This window comes from Lampris incognitus, chromosome 21, assembly GCF_029633865.1.
Source record: "Lampris incognitus isolate fLamInc1 chromosome 21, fLamInc1.hap2, whole genome shotgun sequence".
NCBI classification, from domain to species: Eukaryota; Metazoa; Chordata; class Actinopteri; order Lampriformes; family Lampridae; genus Lampris; species Lampris incognitus.
Window position 1 is genome coordinate 3106748 of NC_079231.1, and position 22993 is coordinate 3129740.

A 22993-nucleotide genomic window follows, 5' to 3' on the forward strand; every position below is an offset into this window, starting at 1 on the left:
GGGGCAGGGAGTGAGCTCATGACTTCATCGTTGACCTGTGAGTCACAACTGGGGTCAGTGTGAATACATACGGCTAAAGAGATTGCCCGGGAGGCAAAGTCCAATGAATTGCCCCATCGGGAGAGGGTGATAGCGAACTCAATTACAGTGAGTGCGGATTGAAATGGGAAGGGAGCGAGAAGATGCCGGGTTTGAATGGGAATGAGAGGCTTAAAGTGTGGCAGTTATATGGTCTCTCTCTCTCTCATATATATATATATATATATATATATATATATATATATATATATATATATATATATATGAGCTGGAGGGAAGAAGGAGAGAGCATGGCGACACACATACACACACATACTCCTCATCATGTTTGTTGTGTGTAGCGTGTTTTGACAAACGGTAAGATCAATTTAGTGCAGGTGACATAACTGCTCATTCTATTTATAAAAAGGGGAAAGGGCCTCCATTTCATTCTAGATATACTGTAATGAGGAAGATAATGCAAGGAAACCATGAAATAGTCTCTTACGTTCCCCGAGATCCTTGTCACGTATATTCATCTGGCCATGAAATACACTTTCTCAAAGGGGAACTCCATAGTAAAACAGAATTCACATACCACGAGTTCATTTCCAAAATGCTGCATAGCGATATGAAAATAAATGATCAATTAAATTCACTAATCATGATAATAAAAATAACCAGGTGTTCATCAGTCAGAATAACAGAATTTGTTTCATGTTTATCGCCATTTGTCTTGATGCATGCTCAGTAATCCAGGTATAAAAATCAAAGAAGGTTGAATCAGTACACCTGGATCAGATGACCCAGATGAACTTTATCGCCATCGTTTTGCAGGGCTAGGTAGCCCCCTTTTTCAAATACTAGATGGCTCATTTTGAACACTCTTGCCATGCTTGTTGACAGAAATGACAGTCGAGGTTAATGTGTGACATCAACAAGCAACCCCGCTCAAGTTCAAATATGGACTGCATTTTATACAGCACTTTTCTAGCTGCAACAGCCCCTCAAAGGGCTTTAGAATTAATTAACGCCTCACATTCACCCACACACACACACACTGATACGCTGATGGTGGTGTCAACCACGCGAGGTCACAACCAGGTCATCGGCAGCAGTTAGGGCCTTTTTCAGTGACACCACGACATTTTTTGACATCAAGGATCGAACCGGCGACCTCAATCAAATCTGATGGAATGAAGAGGTCAGAGTCTAGTTATGCATCCCAAACCTTTTTCACTATTTCTGGCGGAGCCAGCCCTACGCATACGGTTTTCTGTGAATGAATGACGGAGTGAGTGATGGAGTTTCCCCACTGGTCGGACGGCCGAGTTGGAGTTTCCCCATTGGCCGCGCAAATAGTTTTCCATTACGTCATCAGCTGAATACAGTGGAACCGGAAGCCGAGTGCCGTCCAGTTCCACTGTATTGGAGAGAAGGTAGACATCTCTATGGCTGATACCTCCAAAACTCGACAACTCACACCAAAACCATCTACATGGATAAACAGCACAACAGGCAAGGGGAAAAACATGTAGTTTTGATTTTGGGGTGAACTGTCCCTTTAAGGATAACCACTTAAAGGATTTTTTTCTTGCTCTTTTATTTTTATTTTAACCTGTAGCACTCTGTTCTCTTAGTGCTGTAGTCTAAGACCACAGCGCTGTCAGGAAGTGCAACAGCACATCCTGCTGAACAGACTAAAACAAGATAAAGAAACCAGCTCTTTGAATAGGGGCTCAGGGTGGACACAGCGCTAGTTATCAGAGACAACAGATATGATAAGCTGAGCAAGCCCCTTACTGTACCCTTGTCTATAAGACCCAGCTGGGGAAAAAAATCAAAATAAAGCACATAATCAATGAGCAGAACTGTTTAATAGGTAAACAATAAATGACCATGTATAAAAATCAGGTCAAGGGTATGCTGTATTTTCCCCCAGTAATTTATAAATGTCTCCATTCTTAAATTTTAAAATACTGTTATAATGTCAGAAAGGACCAAAAAATAAAAGTTTAACGAGTCTAATATCGGCCTGTATGACCGTTAGAGACACTGTTAGTCTTCATCAGATCTTTTGTTAACAAACCCCCTTTGCCTCAACTCTGGTCTGATTCAGTAGTCTGAGTTCATGTATTATTGGCTTTGTCAGCCATTAGTCATACCTATAGGTGGAAGATCAGGTTTCCCATCGCCTTGATGGACGTGCGGGAGCCAGATCTGTGCATCAACACCACATCTATACATCAACTCCAGGCGCCTCATCCTGTTTGGAAATGAAAGTCTTTATTATTGATTTTGGCTCAGAGTGTACATCTGTCTCCAGCCTGGCTCTCTCCTTCTAAATGGCACTACATTAAGACAACTATCCATCTACAATCCTCCGTCACTGGGTTTTGTGAGTGAACATTTGGGTGTGTTTGAGTTATGTTCGCTTATTTTTTTTCTCGGCCAATATTTTTGATATCTCATAGGGTCTAAACATCTCCATGACACCAGAACGACTAGCCGAAATGATAAGCGCGATGAGCGTTTTTCTAGATTTCATGAAGACAGTTTGTCCTCTGGGTGTAAGACTTATTGCTAAATTATCCCTGGTTTATGATTGGTTGGTTGTCTGTACAAATTTCCCAGACTGCCTGGGGGAAAATCTAGGAGGAAACAACAGCTAAAATGGATGTGCTCTTACGCAAGGTGCATCGCTGCCAACTCTTCACAGGGTGAAACTGCGATATCATAGAAGCAGGAGTCCCACTCTTTAACAAAAAAAAAAAAAATCATTTCCCAGGCCATCATCAATCATTTTCCATGACTTTTACTTGGATATACATGACAGCTGTTGCTGACAGACGGTCATATTGTTCAGTATTAACTATCAGCGGAAGTCTCAACAGTCTCAACGGACGGTGTCACTTTCAGCCGGTCCCTGAAGGAACCTACAAACTTCAAGCACTGATGTGCAATCAAAAATATGTGAATTCAGCTCAAATCTATGTTAAAATTAGTCACTCTCAGTGGGTAAAAACACAACTTTAGAGCATAACTTGACCTTAGTAAAATTTCCAGCAAGCGAGTAAATCAGTAAAACTTTGTTCATATAGAACTTTTTTTGGGGGGGGGGGTTTCCCCCATTTTCCTCCCCAGTTGTATCCGGCCAACTACCCCACTCTTTTGAGCCATCCCGGTTGCTTCTCCACCCCCTCTGCCGAGCTGGGGAGGGCTTGCAGACTGCCAGAGGAGGCCGATACATGTGGAGTCGCCAGCCGCTCCTTTTCACCTGACAGTTAGGAGTTTCGCCAGGGGGATGTTGCGCGTGGGAGGATCACGCAATTCCCCCCAGTTCCCCCTCCCCCCTGAACAAGCGCCCCGACCGACCAGAGGAGACGCTAGTGCAGCGACCAGGACACATACCCACATCAGTGTCCCACCCACAGACACAGCCAATTGTGTCTGTGGGGATGCTCGACCAAGCAGGAGGTAACACGGGGACTTGAACCGGTGATCCCTGTGTTGGTAGGCAACGGACTGGACCACTACGCTACCTGAACGCCCCAATATAGCACTTTTTTAACACATGGTTACAAAATGCTTTGCCAAAGCATATAACAGAAGCATGTCCAAGTATAAAAAGCAATAAAAACAAAACAAAAAAAACAGGCATATGCACTCATCGCGTATCAAGAATAAGATAATCATACTAAAAGGATCCAAAAACAATCATAAAACAAGCAAAAAGCACAATTATTCATAAATGGATATCTAGATTTATTGAAATTCAGGGCATTGGATCAATTTGATCATTTTCATTATCAATTTTCAGGGCTCTTCAATCTTCGTTGTGTATGTGCGTGTACTTAGCACGATCTTGTTAAATTACTCTGTGTGTGTGTGTGTGTGTGTGTGTGTGTGTGTGTGTGTGTGTGTGTGTGTGTGTGTGTGTGGCTGCCTGCACAACTTCACTGTATTCTGCCCAGACATTCCCGAAACAGCCTCTGAAACAATTCAGTCATTATCACTTCTGTCTTGCAATTCATCTGGCGTCCCACCCTCCCTCTATAGACCTCCTCACTTTATGCCTGTGGTAATTACTCCCCATGTGTCTGCTGCTTTAGCCCCCTCACAAGATGGTGATCTGAGGGGTTTCAACCGGCGCCAAGGGCATATCGACAAAGACTGGGGAAGGGAGAGAGAGCCAGCACGAGCTTAAGAAGAAGAAGAGGAAGGAGAGAGAGAGAGAGTGAGAGAGTGAGAGAGAGAGAGAGAGAGAGAGAGAGAGAGAGAGAGAGAGAGAGAGAGAGAGAGAGAGAGAGAACAGAGGTTGAATTGCATCCCTCCAATTGCCTGCTATGATAGCATCTCTTTCAAAACGTTTCCGAAACAAATGGCTTTGAGGAATTAACCTCATCCAACATCTCCTGCGAGCGATTGAACGCCATCATCTCTCTGTCTGTTTATGAATGCGTTGTGCTTTTCCCCCCCTTCCTTTCTTTTTTTGCAACGCGGTGAGAGTTAATGGAATTGCAGTGATGGTGATGTATGGAGGGTGGCGTGAGCAGGCAGATGGGAAAATGTAATTATGGATGTTTTCGAGGCTTGCCGAAGAACGAGAAAAAAAAAGGAAAGCTCGTCGCAGAGAAAGGGTCAAGAAATCACGACAGCGTCATCCGTCATGTGAGACAATAGTCAGAGGAAATGAAATCAAGGGGCTCCACATTAATGGCGTGCTCTGTATTTGGCGTTTCACCCCCCCCCGGTCTTAATCTTATGAGATACTTGATTGACTTGCTTCTGCACACGGTCGCGCCACTTACTCTGTTCATAAAGACACCGACACAACTTTCTAAGCTGCTCAAGGAGAAGTAACACAACAGTGATTGCTTCGTTTTGGCCAGCTGGACCGTTCTTTAAGATCAGGGAGGATGTCAACTAATCCTGACAGATTGTTGGTCCTCTGGGAACTGAATGTTAACGCCGATCATCTCATAGTATGAATATGTCTTCGGGCACAAGTTTTCCTTCGTTACTTAAGGTTTTTGTCGTCGTTTCTTTACATTTTGAAAACGATCATATTCGTGCAGTACAACCTGTGGTACATTTAAGTCATGATGTAATATTAACAAATGCCATGTTAGACTACAAATACAGATTTGTTAGGATGCCATCATTTGAGTTACTTCTTAAAAAGCACTTTCAAAGTCTTGTTATCTAATTTTTAACCTGTCTTTAATGCTTCTTACTTTGCCCTTTTGCTTGATTCGAGTAACTTTAATAAAATTTTGTAATTTAAACAAAAATTTGTATAAAATTTTACAACATTTTATACACATTGCTGTTGTATTTATACCATTTTATAAAGTAGTTTTTTACGTTTTTTTTCAGATGTTTTCTTTGAGCGCTATTCAATGTTTTTCCTTGAATGAAAAAGGTTCCTTTTCTTCTTTGTCTTCTTTTAACCAACTCTAATATTATTATGATTGAAAACATATATCAAATATTAAGAAAAGCCCTTAAAACAGAGTCTACAGTTTTGGGTCGCTCTTTCCATACAGTTGGAGCCATGCACCGCAGCAGATGGAGGTAAAATAATAATAATAATAAAGAAATGCACAATCTCCAATCTATTATCATTCACAGCCAGCAGCTACGTATATAAGCAACAAGGTTGCCTTTAATCTTCCCAAACCTCACATCTGGCACACATTAACATGAAATATATACTGTTCATTGCAACACAGCAGGGCAATAAGCCGGAGTAGATCGCCAACTGTTAAAGCCACAGTTATTAAGATTTACATGCAAACAAATTTTCTTTTTGATATTTTCTATTGATGAGCGGCACGGTGGTGCAGTGGTTAGCGCGGTCGCCTCACAGCAAGAAGGTCTTGGGTTCGAGCGCCGGGGTAGTCCAACCTTGGGGGTCATCCTGGGTCGTCCTCTGTGTGGAGTTTGCATGTTCGCCCCGTGTCTGCGTGGGTTTCCTCTGGGTGCTCTAGTTTCCTCCCACAGTCCAAAGACCTGTAGGTCAGGTGACTTGGCTGTACTAAATTGCCCCTAGGTATGAATGTGTGTGTATGTCGGTCCTGTCTGATGGCCTGGAGGCCTGTCCAGGGCGTCTCCCCGCCTGCTGCCCAAAGACTGCTGGGATAGGCTCCAGCATCCCCGCGACCCTGAGAGCAGGATAAGCGGTTCGGATAATGGATGGATCTTTTCTATTGATGGTGTACAACCAATCATCAAATATCCAAGCCACGGATGCTTTCTTTGTTGTTAATTTTAATGGTTGCTATTGGCTAGGGCTTTCCCAGGAAGAATGATACAGCACATAACGTTTAACCTCGTCACTATAAAGGCCTTTACACATAGGGGACATGACAAAAAAACAACAACACGGAAATGCGAAATACTCACCTGCCAATATTTCGCATCAAAACTATTCATACCGGCAGCGATAGGGGAACTCAGCCTGATGAGTTCAGGGACGGTAGTGCGGTGCATGGGGATCTCCTCCTCTTCCTTTCGGGTCGCGGGGGGACCCACCCACCCGTTGCTTGTCTGGCCCCGCCGGGCACACTTCCTCCGTTGCGGTACACCGCGACTGGCTCTGGTTTGGCAAGGAAGGGTTACCTTCCTACCAGCTCTACTACATCCAAAGCACAAGCATCGCCTCTTGTTGCAAAGAACAACATTTATCTTTTGGTAACTCGGGCATTTGTTTTAGAGAGTGCGAGATGTAATGGTGCTTTGGAAAAATTAGTGTTTGCAAGATATACAGAGATGGGGTAATATATCTCTGATTGTGGCTATGTAGCCCATCTGTGTGCCATAAATTGTTTTGTCAGATTTCACAGGGAATCCAACCTGGAGCCAAGCATTTCAAATCATTATAGCTAATCTTCTTGATGATGGTCTCATTTGCGCACGTTGGCCGTACAGAGGCATCCGAGTTAAACTGAAGCTGATAGTTGCTGAAAAACCCCTCGCAGTAACTTTAAACAGAATCTTTCACATCATAACTTTAAATACCAATCTCAATGTTACCATAAGTGTAAAGCAATACAGTGGAGAAGAGACCAGCGAAATGAAATAAAGACACTGGATAGCGAGCCCGAGATGGATAGGCTAAAGGCGGAGAATGAGATGGAGTGAGGGAAGGGAGAAAGATGGGGCCATGACATGAAATCTGTGAACCCTGGGGGAATGAGAACCCCTGTCAAGTTCCCCCCGCTGCCCCCAAGCGGATGACTGCAGCAAAACCAACACAGATGAGAACCGCCAAAACACTTTCAGCCCCCCACCCCTTCTCTCTACGCACCAAGACAATCCGTCAGTCTTGCCGCCCTCTCTTTTTAACCTTTCACTGGACATATTTCATTGCCACAGTAAAGTGGCTGTCAAAGCCGTGAGGGTGAGCAGGTCACTGAGAGACTGACAGGTTATTTTGGGGGCATGTGGTGGATTTAGGTGTTATTTTAGCAGATGCCAGAGGTAGTGTGAATATGCCCTTCCTCCTCCAGCTGTCACATTCCCAGCTTTCTGGGCATTCTCATTATTTCATGCTAGGGTGGACATATCCACACAGCTATTAAGGGTGTGTGTGTGCAGACCAACTGACAAGGCCAAGTGTGACCTAACAACCCCTCCACACAAACACATACTTGTAGATTTCACACCATCCGGGTATCTTCGGGTGACACTGAACCATGACACATCCTCTGTCAAGTTGCTACAAGATGGTCATAATGTTGCAGTGTGTAGTAACGTTACACGCTGTAAGAAAAGTTCATCCTATTGAGCCATTTAGTTTCACACCAAGTCTTCACTTGAACTGCTTCGCCTCAAGAGCAATTTGCCTTGTTTCAAAGGATTCAAATGCCAATATCTTTAAACAAAACAGGACAAGGCAGACTACTCCAGAAGCAGACAAATTACGAATTTATTTGCGGTGAAAATAAATACCATCTCACAATGCTGGATGTCTCTTGCTAATAGAAAAATATGATTTTAATATTCAATATCAGATTAAATGACTGGCAGTGGTATTTTTTGTAGTGTACATGTCTGTTTGTCTCCAATGGCAGCATACTATTAACCATTATGACTAAATTGTATTGCATTGCTAGCAACATTGAAATAACCAGTATCATGTAAGTTCCCATATAACCTGTGTCCATCTATAGCTTTGGGCTAGGCTTTATATAAAACACACAATTTAATGAGTTCTAAACATTAATCCTCAAGTTGCAGCACAGATAGCGTTTACAAATCACAGATATTACATATTAACATTAATTGCCAGTGAATGCTACTATACACATGACTGAGTCCAAAATCACAATGAAAAAAAAACAAAACACACCAGGATTATAGACTCTCTTGTATAATTACCAGGCTTTGTCTTTGTCCATTGAGTCACACCTCTCCGGGAGGCAGTTCTTTGATTGCTGCTTGGCTCTGTACATTTTCACAAGGTGTGAGTAAAAAGGAATCAATGTGTAGACGGCTCATTGGTTAGCAATAGAGGCGCCATGTGATCGGCTCTTATGGACCAGGCATTGGGAGATAGATGGAGAGGGGGAATCTCCCACTGTCATTTGGAACTTCATCATTTTCAGCACCCGGTCACTTCCCTAGGAAGACTCGTGTGTGTGTGTGTGTGTGTGTGCGTGTGTGTGTGTGTGTGTGTTTGTGACTACTACAAGGCCTGAAGTGCCTTATGTAAAACCCTCTCCTTATGGGCCACGCAAGATGAGAAAGGAAGCCAAGAGTCATTCAACCTCTGCTGGGGATAATGCTTAGAGCTTATGTTCTCCGCCGAAGAAAAGATATTTGTGCATTACAGGATGAAACAAGTCAACCCGCTGAGGTATATTCTCATCTCGTATGTCTCAGGGGCGCCGAGTGATCCTCCGGAGAGTTGGAGAGGCCGACAGATGAAACTGTGATTTGTAACTTTCACCTCACAGCCAGAGAGGGGATGGCAGATTGTAAATTCTACCCAGAGGCAACCAGAGGAAGGGAACCGCCACACAGTCTGAGAGTCAAGAGCCTTCTCATTGATATTCAACACATTAGCATGGGACCTGAACCAGCCATACTGCATATATTAATGAATAACAGTTCTTCTGAGGTGTGAAGAGTGAAACAGCACCGGTGAGAACAGGGCGCAATTTACTGAGTGGGTGAGCCGCACTCTTTCTTAACTGCCCTGATGTTTCCAGGTTCAAGATTGTGCCAATCTCCTGCCCTTAACTATTAATGTGATGCAAATGAGGGAGATTGTTTGCCACTACGCCGACGTGGTGTTTCGAGGTGCCAAAGTTGCCACGAGAGTACTCACTACTGCCGTGACTCACATGCCAGTGCAGTGGACCCGCGGGTTGTTTTCTCTGGGAATTACCACATAACACTTGGGTGCCCAGTGATGCAGTTCAACTTGAGTATCCTTGCTCAGCAGAGAGGTGGAAAGGAGCATTAATTCTGAACCCTGTGAGAGGAGTGGCGGAGAGCAAGGCGGACAACGGCGAAATCCATCTCTGTCTCGTCCCCCTCGAGAGCTGAAAGGTCACTCTGCTGTCAGGAAGTAAAATTCAATACCTCAACCTTTCAAGCATGTCTCTATCCTCCATGTCCCCGTCAGGACTGCACAATCACTTTTCTGACGCATCTCTGACAGCCTGGTTGCCGGCTGTGCACGGCCCATTCACGTGAACGGCTGTAAAAACCCACATCTGCTCTGACACCAGCAGTCACCGCTGACATCCTCACTCACTGCACTGGCTCCATGTCAAACTGGGGGCTGCACCACTGATGACTTACTAACTGAGCCAATGACCCAATTCTAATTGCCCACATACCAAGATATTGTGCCCATACACTTATGAGATGTTCATATTTGTATTTAACTTTTATGGTTATAAATTATTATCATTATTGTTATAATTATAACATAAGTATGTAATATAGTAAATAATTATATAATAGTGTAGCGAATTCAGGGGACAACGCAACCACAGGAACTGCCGCTCGACTAAAGGGTCAGACCCGCCAGCCAGCAGCCAGCGTGTCTTCTTATCCATGCACGTTACAATAGATAAATATATAGGATATATTTTAGTATATATTAGTATATAATATATATGGAAATACAAGTTGCAAATTATTCAGCCATAATGACACTGTATAGTTGTGACATACCTTTTTGTGCGTACATACAGTATTCTACAGTATTCTATTTATTATTCCATTTATTTCTTTTATTTGTGAGTGATAGATGAAAGTACTAGAACCTGATTTAAACCAGAGTCAAATTCCTCATATGCATAAGCACACTTGGCTAATAAAGTTGATTCTGATCAACACATTCACTCGTTTGCTATACCTGTTTAATCCAATTCCAGGTCCATCCTGGACCTGGACAGGTCACCAAATAACAAAAATTACTGATAATGTCCATCCAGCCATGATCCGAACTGCTTACCCTGCTCTCAGGGTGGCGGGGATGCTGGAGCCTATCCCAGCAGTCATTGGGCGGTAGGCGGGGAGACACCTGGACAGGTTGCCAGGCCATCACACAGGGCCGACATACACACACACACACACACACACACACTGATAATGTATGGCTCTTAAATCCTTCACTTTGACGTACAATGACTCGACAAGAGATTCATGTCGGCAAGTTCTGTGAATTCAGGATACTGTTTCACACAGTGAACAGTTCGCTTATGTATGTTAGCTTGCTATGATTACTGCATATCTCAGTATGTACTCCAGTACACTGCCAAGGTGCAATCAAATGGTTTATTCAATCAGTTGTCACAGCGATGTGGTGACAAAGGGAAAAGGGTGGAAGGGTTCACACTGACATGAACACTGCCTTACTGGCACAGTGAAAGCTTGTCAAGTGGCCCAGTACTTTCATAAAGGGCTTTAAACCAAGCAGGCGTCTCACAAAATGCTTTATAGTCGAAGCAGGTCGGACATATGGCATGGGGACCATGTTATTCCTCACTATTTAGTGTAGGAGTGATGTATACTGAGATTCAGTTATAATGAGCATGTTCAGCTCCTCGCAGTGCCGGGCAAATGTCACGCTGTTTGAAAACCCCTCAGTATTTGAATTCTACATTTCAGAGCAGGTCATTCAGGTTTTTCTTTTCAAATGGGAGCAGAATCGTACTGGGTGACTGCGCCTCGATCCACAGGCCACGTATTGCAGCTGCTTGTCTTGAAGGCAAGGAAAACAAAACAAAATTGAAAATCACCATGTCAGTGGTCCAAACTTTGCTGAAAAGAGCACGCTTTTTCCGATACCATCACTGAGTCACTAAAATAAAAAATTCAGAATTTTTTGGGGGATTTCCCCCCTTTTTCTCCCCAATTGTATCTGGCCAATTACCCCACTCTTCCAAGCAATCCCGGTCTCTGCTCCACCCCCACTGCCATTCCAGGGAGGGCTGCAGACTACCACATGCCTCCTCCTCCGATACATGTGGAGTCGTCAGCTGCTTCTTTTCATCTGGCAATGAGGAGTTTTGCCAGGGGGACGTAGCACGTGGGAGGATCACACTATTCCTCCCAGTTCCCCCTCACCCCCAAGCAGGTGCCCCGACCGACCAGAGTCGGCGCTAGTGCAGCGACCAGGGCACTTACCCACATTCAGCTTCCCACATGCAGACACGGCCAATTGTGTCTGCAGGGACACCCGGCCAAGCCAGAGGTAACACAGGGATTCGAACCGGCGACCCCCGTGTTGGTAGGCAACGGAATAGACTGCTGCACTACCCGGACACCCCAGAAATTCAGAATTTTGAAGAATGATTTGACAAGTCCTTCATAACAGAGCTGCAGACATGTCTGAAATGTGTATGAAGCCACACTGAAGCTCTTCTGACGCCTCATGGTGGCCAAGGCAATGTGTGTCAGTATGTCCTTTACCTGTCGATGCATGTGAATAAATAAATAAGTAAATATATACACGGATGAGCCAAAACATTATGACCACCCGCCTAATATGCTGTTGGTCCTCTATGTGCCGCCAAAACAGCACCGACGCAAATCAACGTGGCATGGTTAGACTCGACACGGCCAAAAGTGCCAATGGAAAAACTCCATGGCGGTTTCTGGGGTATTATTGTGTTGAATTCTACTAACTTAACTAAAATCGACGAACAGTATTCTTACAAAACTGTCTCAAAAAAGTGTCTTTTAAAGTGTATACGTCCTCCTAATCCTTTTCGAACATGTAACAAATAATCTGACGCATACGGAGATTTGTTCGCTGAGTTTGATGTGTGGATTTGTTGATCACTTCAGATTATTGGCAATGGCTTATCTGTATGTTCTATCCTGCTTATTTACATGTTCGAAATAAATCATCATCATCATCATCATCATCTTTATTGTTCAGACGCGACAGTGCCAGATGAAGTGCAGAGGATATGGCATCCTCTGAGGACTGGTTGGAGTGATATGCCGACTGGAAGGGCTCAAGTGAGGAGGGGAGTAGGGTTTTAATGTGGCCCATAACTAGTCTCTTGAAGCACTTCATGGCGTTTGGAGTGAGTGCCATCAGGCGACAATCACTTTGGCAGGACGCGGTAGACTTCTTGGGGACTCATATCAGGCTATGGGTTGACCTTGGCTGGACTTCTCTTTACGTCAGCCGTGGACAGAGTGGGCTGGTCTTTTCTCGCCGGCATGTCGTTCAGCACTTCAAACTGTGAACAGAAGTCATTCAGAACCTATGGGAGGGAGGTCATCACCGTTGCAGGTCTGAGGTGTGGACTTGTCAGTGATGTCTTGATGCATGCTCAATAATCCAGGTAAGAAAATCAAAGAAGGTTGATCAGTTCATCTGGATACGTTTATTGACAAATACGTTTCATCACTCAACCAAGTGACCGCTTCAGTCTCAACTGACTGCAGGTATCCCCACCCTTATAAACAATACAGTACAACACGGTTGCATAACGACCCAAACCAGCGAGGAGTTTCATATGCAAATATAGGTGGGACCATTAATTAGAGCTTCAGAGGCCATGTGTACTACTCACAGAGGACTACGGATTGCTGCAATCACAGCATTGTAAGATGGCGACAGACGTATATCGACCGAAACCAAACAACCAGCTTCATATGCAAATGTGAGTGTGACCATTAACTAGAGTTTCAAAGGCCACGTGTACTATTCACAGAGGACTTGGGAATGTTTGCAATCACAGCATTGTAAGATGGCGACAGATGTACTCCTACATGTACATCACTTGTCAGTGATGTTAATATCAACATTATGTTTTGAATTATGTCAAAAAAAATTTTATGTAGTCTTGTTTCAGATAAATCAAGTGAGCAGAAATGTTCTTAGTTCTTGACGAAAACAAATTTCTTGGCAGTGGACTCAGACTTTTGGACCCCACTAAGTCTACAGCAATGATCTATGTGATTGTGAATGTATATGTGTGTGTGTATATATATACACACATCAGGAATCAGGAAGACGCTGTCATTTCATTTCATGTACTTGCGAATGTGTACGTGAAATGAAACGAAATATCGTTTCCCCCAGCCCACAGCAGTGCAACACTAAGACAAAAACACACATCCAAAAACTACACTAACTACAAGAACACACATATCCAAACCAACACATACATATCCAAACCAACACATATTCAAACTAAAACATACACTACCGTTCAAAAGTTTGGGATCACCCAAACAATTTTGTGTTTTCCATGAAAAGTCACACTTATTCACCACCATATGTTGTGAAATGAATAGAAAATAGAGTCAAGACATTGACAAGGTTAGAAATAATGATTTGTATTTGAAATAAGATTTTTTTTACATCAAACTTTGCTTTCGTCAAAGAATCCTCCATTTGCAGCAATTACAGCATTGCAGACCTTTGGCATTCTAGCTGTTAATTTGTTGAGGTAATCTGGAGAAATTGCACCCCACGCTTCCAGAAGCAGCTCCCACAAGTTGGATTGGTTGGATGGGCACTTCTTTGAGCAGATTGAGTTTCTGGAGCATCACATTTGTGGGGTCAATTAAACGCTCAAAATGGCCAGAAAAAGAGAACTTTCATCTGAAACTCGACAGTCTATTCTTGTTCTTAGAAATGAAGGCTATTCCATGCGAGAAATTGCTAAGAAATTGAAGATTTCCTACACCGGTGTGTACTACTCCCTTCAGAGGACAGCACAAACAGGCTCTAACCAGAGTAGAAAAAGAAGTGGGAGGCCGCGTTGCACAACTGAGCAAGAAGATAAGTACATTAGAGTCTCTAGTTTGAGAAACAGATGCCTCACAGGTCCCCAACTGGCATCTTCATTAAATAGTACCTGTTAGAGCCTGTTTGTGCTGTCCTCTGAAGGGAGTAGTACACACCGGTGTAGGAAATCTTCAATTTCTTAGCAATTTCTCGCATGGAATAGCCTTCATTTCTAAGAACAAGAATAGACTGTCGAGTTTCAGATGAAAGTTCTCTTTTTCTGGCCATTTTGAGCGTTTAATTGACCCCACAAATGTGATGCTCCAGAAACTCAATCTGCTCAAAGAAGTGCCCATCCAACCAATCCAACTTGTGGGAGCTGCTTCTGGAAGCGTGGGGTGCAATTTCTCCAGATTACCTCAACAAATTAACAGCTAGAATGCCAAAGGTCTGCAATGCTGTAATTGCTGCAAATGGAGGATTCTTTGACGAAAGCAAAGTTTGATGTAAAAAAAATCTTATTTCAAATACAAATCATTATTTCTAACCTTGTCAATGTCTTGACTCTATTTTCTATTCATTTCACAACATATGGTGGTGAATAAGTGTGACTTTTCATGGAAAACACGAAATTGTTTGGGTGATCCCAAACTTTTGAACGGTAGTGTATATCCGAACCAACACATACATATCCAAACTAAACAAAAAATTACTGTCCAAGGGAACGAACGCCAGGATGACTGTCGGAACTGTCAGTCTGCATGAGCTAGCAGTTAGCTTAGCCTAGTCCCATTCTGCGTCTTGTCAGACCGCCCTCGGTATTATCTCCTCAGGCACAGCTCCAGGCAGGGCCGTGGTCCCTGGGTCCACATGATGCAGCAGACCAGGCTCCCCGAGCCGATCCAGCACCAGCTCTCCCAGCCATCCAACGAAAGCAAAACTTGGAAGCAGACGTGGACAAAGACGGACAAAGACACTGCATGGACGGTACTGGGTGAGGCCGCCACAAACGTGAATTCGCACCACCACCTTCCCACACTGGTACTGGGTGAGGCCGCCACAAACATGAATTCGCACCACCACCTTCCCACACCGGTACTGGGTGAGGCCGCCGCAAACGTGAATTCGCACCACCACCTTCCCACACCGGTACTGGGTGAGGCCGCTGCAAACGTGAATTCGCACCACCACCTTCCCACACCGGTACTGGGTGAGGCTGCTGCAAACGTGAATTCGCACCACCACCTTCCCACACTGGTACTGGGTGAGGCCGCTGCAAACGTGAATTCGCACCACCACCTTCCCACACCGGTACTGGGTGAGGCCGCCGCAAACGTGAATTCGCACCACCACCTTCCCACACCGGTACTGGGTGAGGCCGCAGCAAACGTGAATTCGCACCACCACCTTCCCACACCGGTACTGGGTGAGGCCGCTGCAAACGTGAATTGGTGCCGCCATCTTCCCACACCGGTACTGGGTGAGGCCGCTGCAAACGTGAATTGGTGCCGCCATCTTCCCACACCGGAAGCGGAACAAGTAACAAGCAGTTGGAAAAACTATGTCACAACTGTTTAGAAAGAAACTAGCAGCCTGATCCAGGGACCCCTAAAATGAACACCAAATGGGTAGCATGTTGTACATGTTACATGTACGCCTCAAACCAGATCAGCAGGGTGTCAAGGCACGTTTACATGTGTGTCATCACATAGATCAACTGAGTCAATCTTAACTTTCTGTTGAATACTGTTTGTGTATCAAAACAAATCCTCCTCCAGGTCTGCTTTCTTATATTGTTGTTTATAAGGGGTGTCCAGCAGTACAGACACCCAGTCTTGGCTTTTGCTCTTTGATCAACGGGCTTGACGGTTCCCTTTTACTGCACTTTGAAAGGAAAGGTTGGGAAGGAAAACAAAGAGATGAGGCACAAAGTAAAAAAAGAAAGAAAGAAAAAACACGTCAACAACATCAATACCAGTGCAGAGCCCATCGATTGTGAAAAAGAAATGTCACCGTGCAGACACGCTCTGAATGAGATCTTCCGTCTAAGGCAGACTTTTGGACCCCGCCGCAAGTTTACAGCAACGATCTGCATATATATCTGTGTGTAGATCTGTGAGACCTACCAATGGCAGAGCTGGTATGTACTGTGCCATTGTGCCCTTGTAAAAGGCCAGGGTGAGGAGTCCAGTGCTCTTTCACCGATGGTTTTGTGTATGTGCAATCAGTACTGATGATGAGTAACGTAGTGGATTGGAGCAATTACGTCCTCACTCCATACTATACTGATGTACATGTACCAGAATGCACTGCGTACAATCTTCTGTATATCCATCAATAAATTCCTCGCCGGTTGTGTTGTGGGACGTCATTCACATCAACAGAAACGTCGCTTAGTTTAGAGAATGAGGATGTGTTTTTCGAACCATGTGTTTGGAGTAGATTAGGGTAATTGAAACCGTGCTAGGATGTAGTGTTTCCAGCCGCCAAATGACGTCAGTTGGTTTCACCGCCGCCCCAGAGATGAAGAAAACGATCGGGAACAACTGCAGGTGCTTTCCCTGTGCTATCCCTGTCACGGCCACCTTATTTTTGTCATCGTCCAGGTTACAGTGACATGTGTTCTCTGCATTTAACCCGTCCTACTGTATAGCAGCAGTGGGCAGCTGCAGCACCCGGGGACCAATGCCAATTCTTCTTTCCATCACCTTCTCAGGGGCACAGGCAGGGGTATTACCCTAACATGCTTGTCTTTTTGATGGTGGGAGGAAACCGGAGCACCCGGAGGAAACCCACGCAGACTTGGGGAGAACATACAAACTCCACGCAGAAAGGACCTGGGACGGCCTGGGGTTCGAACCCAGGACCTTCTTATTGTGATGCAACAGTGCTAACCACTGGGCCACTGTGCCGCCCTGTTGTGTGTAAGGTTGAAAATCAGTGAACATTCCTTTTATCTGCAGTAAAACTACTGAACTCTTCACACACACACACACACACACACACACACACACACACACACACACACACACAAAGTGGAGTTGTTAAAGCTGAAATCTGAAAATTCCCCAGCCTGTCCCTCCCACAGACAGCGAGAACTACAAACGAGGTGAAGCAGCTCAGCAGTAAACAGTTCCCACCCTTGTAAAAAATGGATCCTCAGCTCAAAGCTAACACAGTCTGACGTAGTATTTCAAACTACACCTAACTAACTGTTGTACTGTAATTTTGATTGTAGAACTGGTACAGAAGCATTGCCATATTGTCATTACTTTTCAATCCCTTTTCCTCTGAGTAGGAACGTCTTTGCTGCTGCACCTGGTCAAAATTTTCAACAGCGTTAGATGGAGAACATCTCCAACGATGGTAAAGATGCCAGTTAGTATTATGTAGCCTGACTCCACGGTCCAGATGGATAAAATCATCTATTAATCTGCTCTGTTAATGGAGAAAAATCCTGGAGTTCAGCATTAATAAATCATTTTGCTCTGAGCTTGCGTGCCGCTCAGTACTCATCGGTACTTTCCTTCTTTGTGACATTTCCTCCATATCTATTTATTTTTCCTCTTTTCTTTTTCCGCTTTTAATCTCACATTACATAATTACACTAATTCTCACTCAACGATTGCCGGTTCTTTGATGCATAGACCTAGCCAAGCTGTACTGGGAGGGTCTGGCTGGCTCTACAGTTATCTATTCAAGTTCTTGCTCATCTTGTGGACCAGCCACTGGGGAGCACTGGTGGGATGTGGATGAGCCCATTGTGAGTGCAGCATCTTTCTTTACAGTCATCAGGACAGTGTTGGAAAGCGTTTGGTGCAATCGAAGCAGTCGAACAGCCACTTAGTGTGGACTCTATGTTTTCAGATTGTCCCCACCACCACCACCACCTTCCCTTAGCAAGGGAAAGAAAGACAGAGACAGGTATGGGGTGGGGGGAAAAGTTGGAGATGGAAGGAATTAAGATGAGGATGATGTGGGTGGCACTTAGAAACAAAAGGGGGTAGAAAAGAGAGTGAAAAAACAGAAAAAGAAAGCGAGAGAGAGAGAAACAGAGAAAAAAGTTGGAGATGAAAGGAATGAAAGGAGGATGATGTGGGTGGCACTTAGAGAGAAAGAAAAGGGGGGCAGAAAGAGAGAGCGAGTGAGTGAGAGCGAGAGAGAAACAGAGAGCGCATTCCTCTGGGAAGGCAGCCAGCTCAGCTGAACAATGGGAGTGCATAACAGTACTGATTAGGCTAGCGAGGTGGGGGATGACAATATGCTTGCTGCTGTTCTTTACCCTGACTCGAGCACCATCATCACAGACAGCACTCCATGTTCTGCAAGAAATTTTCTCCAACCAGCACTGAGGGCAATTAACCCAACCACCTGCTGCTCGCCAACAAAATTGCCTCTAATCACTGCCAATCCAGCCAGGCTTAAGACGCAACACAGTTGAGTTGAAATGTCAAGACTGGGTCTACTTAATACACTGACAGATTTTTGGATTGTTATGATTTTTCCCTTCATTGGGACCTGATTGCATGGACATCTGCGTGAAAGCCCTGTGCAAGTGCAGACGTATGTCTCAGATACACGTGAGTGCACGTATGCGAGCATGTGCACATATGTGCAATAGTGTGCGTCTGTCAGTGTGCGTCTGTGAGTCTGTGGATGCGTTCACAATCCCAATCCATCTGGTTTCTTCATGTGGTTTGGACTGTGCCATATCTCAGAGGGTCCAGGGAAAGTGAACACATCCATCTTCAGAGCAGGATCTGGATCAAGCTATTGTCTGTGATCGATGAGGGCAGATATGGTGTTGAGGGGGAGTCAGAGGCACTCAGGACTGCCGGACAACAGTGAGATATTGTCTGCTTTGGACTCCTATAAATTCAGTCGCTGTCTGTGCAGGATTTCCCCCATCCATCTGATTTCAGTCTTTAAACCCAGTGTCCACACTGTGAGCGAGAACATCAGCAAGTAGTGGTTGGTAACAGTTGTGTATGATTTTTAAAACAGCAACATTAAATTTCCTGAGGAAAAAAAATGAATCAAAAATGCATGAGCCAGATGGACGTAATCACTCCTATAAATATAAATACACTGCAATTCATTTTTTATGGGAAAATAAGTTAAACTAAGGTCACCACCTTAAATCATAATGTAAAAGAAAGTACAAAACATTTAACACACATGTATTATATATATATATAATACATGAGTAGACCAAAATTTGTAATTAAAACCTTGCTTATTTACAAATATAAAAAATGAGGCAACATTGACAGACAAAAGAAAAAATATGGGTGAAACACAGACAGACATTATATAAACAAGTGATGGAGAAGATGTGATGTGAAAAAGTTGGACTCAAGAAAACATTTAACCTTAAAAAAGCAAAATAAAAGATAGCAAAAAGAGCAGCAGCTAAATTGTATTAGAGAAATAATATGAAAAAAACCTACCTAGTAGGAAAATAGTATAAACAAAATTCATAAATGATATCTATGGAAAACAAAATGGACCTGACAGGAAATGAAATCAAAGCAAAGTGAAAGTGGTGTTTGTGTGTGTGCATGTGTCTATGCTTGTGTCTTTTTATGCACAAACAGAATGACCAAGAGCGAGAAAGCACCTTTAAATTAATGACAACTAACCCAGACATCGACTGGTTCATGCAACGGGTCCTAGATCTACATTTAAGATCACTGAAAAACGCAGAATCATTGGCAATATGTATAATTCATGCTAGCTGAAGTGACCCATATACAGTGTAAGGTGTAACTGATCATCTGGAGGGGTGGAAGGCATAAGGTTAATAGTGTCCAGTATTGTTGCCATAAATCCCATCCCTATACATCACAAGGCAAGGGATGGAACTGGCTGTTGCACCTATTCAACGTAAACTCATGTTGAAGATGGGTTAGAAAATTCATTTTGACAAAAGGGTCTTTCTTCCCACCCTCCCCCTTTTTCTCCAAATTGTACTTGGCCAATTATCCCACTATTCCAAGCCGTCCCGATCGCTGCTCCACCCCCTCTGTCGATCCGGGGAGGGCTGCAGTCTACCACATGCCTCCTCCAATACATGTGGAGTCTTCAGCCGCTTCTTTTCATCTGACAGTGAGGAGTTTCACCAGGGGACGTAGCGCATGGGAGGATCACGCTATTCCAGGACACATACCCACATCCGGCTCCCCACTCGCAGACACAGCCAATTGTGTCTGTAGGGACACCCGACCAAGCCGGAGGTAACACGGGGATTCAAACCGGCGAGCCTTGTGCTGGTAGGCAACGAAATAGACCGCCACGCTACCCGGACGCCCCAAAAGGGTCTTTCTAAATGCTCAGACTGTCTATTTACAGTTGCTAAAATGACAACTCCCTGTAAAATATAAACCTTAGAGGGGAAAAGGTAACACCTCTGTTATTTACACTTGTTATTTACATTACACGATAAACGGTGCATCTACCCTGGAGTTATGTGGAAGGAGGATAAGATAAAGCAGCACAGATGAATGAACATGGGGTCTTATCATCTGGCAACAGTTTATGCAAAAAAAGTCCAAAGCCTAGCTCCAAGGTATAGCATAGTTGTAGCCCACACCTGTCAGCTGTTGAGCTAAAGCCCCATAGACAACAGTGCACTTCATAAACGCTCTCTCTCTCACTTTTAATAAGGTGGCCCTCGATAAGTTTTATTGTTCAGAGTGGAAAATTGATAACACCGTGCAAAAAAAGTTTTATAAGTGCAACACTGACAGTTTCTGGACCATTACCTTCAAATAATGTGTTATTTACTGCAACATAACACAAGCGCTGCATCACTTCGCCTGCATTACTCCAACAGCTGATTTCATCATCAGTTTGATTTCAATGGCTGGCATCAATTGTCCATGTAAACAATGGATATGTTTCTGAATATCCACTGGATATGCAGACAGCGTGATTCAGATAACGCACACCGCTAGCCACCACCAATGAAGAGCAAGCTTATTTGATGCACGTCTGACAACACACACCTTCTTCTCTAATTGCACAATGAATGGCAATAGGCCTACAGATTAACATATGGCAGTAAAAATAATTCCATACCTAAAACGCATCAAGCCAGCTAGGAGTGTATACTAATGTTGATATTCAATTTATTTCTGCTATATATTCATTCCGTGAATGTTACTTGCAGTGTTACAGTGATACTTTACAAGTGTTAACAGCTACCTTATATGCTAGTGAAATTTGTTTCCACTTTATTGTTTTGAATGTGGTGGTGGTGGAATTACAAAATTTAGGGGGGGAAGTAGTTGTAAATATGAAAAACAAATTTTTTTTCAAGGGATTAGATAGACCATGGAACACAGTAAAGACAATCACCAAGTAGAGAAAATATGGCAATGTTTGGCACAACAGTGACTTTATCAAGAGGACGTCCCTCCGAAATTGACAAGAAAACCAGGAGAAAACTGGTCAGGCCAGCTGCCAAGAGGCCTATGGCAACATTGAAGGAGCTGCAGGAGTTTCTGGCAAGTACTGGTCGCTCCCTACATGTGACAACAATCTCCCATATTCTTCTTTATTTCTGGGCTATGGGGTAGGGTGGCAAGATGGAGGTCCTTTCACACGGAAAAAAACAAAAACAAAAAACATCCAAGCCCAGCTAAATTTTGAAAAAAGATACATCCAGTTTCCCAAAACCATGTGGAACAATGTGTTATGGTCCGATGAGACCAAGGTGGGCCAGCATTGTGACGCAGTGGTTAGTGCGGTCGCCTCACAGCAAGAAGGTCCTGGGTTCAAGCTCTGGGGTAGTCCAACCTTTGGGGTTGTCCCGGGTCGTCCTCTGTGTGGAGTTTGCATGTTCTCTCCGTGTCTGTGTGGGTTTCCTCCGGGTGCTCCGGTTTCCTCCCACAGTCCAAAGACATGTAGGTCAGGTGACTCCCCGTACTAAATTGTCCCTAGGTGTGAATGCATGTATGTTGGCCCTGTGATGGCTTGGTGGCCTGTCCAGGGTGTCTCCCTGCCTGCCGCCCAGTGAATGCTGGGATAGGATCCAGCATCCCCGCGACTCTGAGAGCAGGATAATCGGTTTGGATAAAGGATGGATGGAGACCAAGGTTGAACTTTTTAGCCATAATTCCAAAAAGTATGTTTGGGTAAAAACAACACAGCACATCACCAAAAGAATACCATACCCATGGTGAAGTATAGTGGTGGCAGCATCATTCTTTTGAGCTGCTTTTCTTCAGCTGGAACTGGTGCTTTAGTCAAGGTGGGAGGGATCACAAATAGCTCCAAATACCAGTTAATTTTGGCGCAAAACCTTCAGGCATTTGCTAGAAAGCTGAAGATGTAGAGGAATTTCATCTTTCAGCACCAACAACCCAAGAGAAAAAATACATCCAAATGAACAAAGGAAAGGCTTCCCCAAAGAAGATCAAGGTTTTGGAATGGCCCAGCCAGAGCCCAGACCTAAATCCAATAGAAAATCTGTGACCTTAGAGGGCTGTGGACAGGAGATGCCTTTGCAATTTTATGGGTCTAGAACTTTTTTTGCAAGGAAGATTGGGAAAAAAGTGGGACGATGGTAGCGCGAACTCACATTTGCAGCGGCCTCACCCAGTACCGGTATGGGAAGATGGTGGCACAAACTTACATTTGCAGTGGCCTCACCCAGTGCCGTCCATGGAGTGTTTTTGTCTGCGTTTGTGTCTTCGTCTAATGGCTCGGAGAGCTGATGCCGGATCAGCTGGGAGAGCTTGGTCTGCTGCGTCC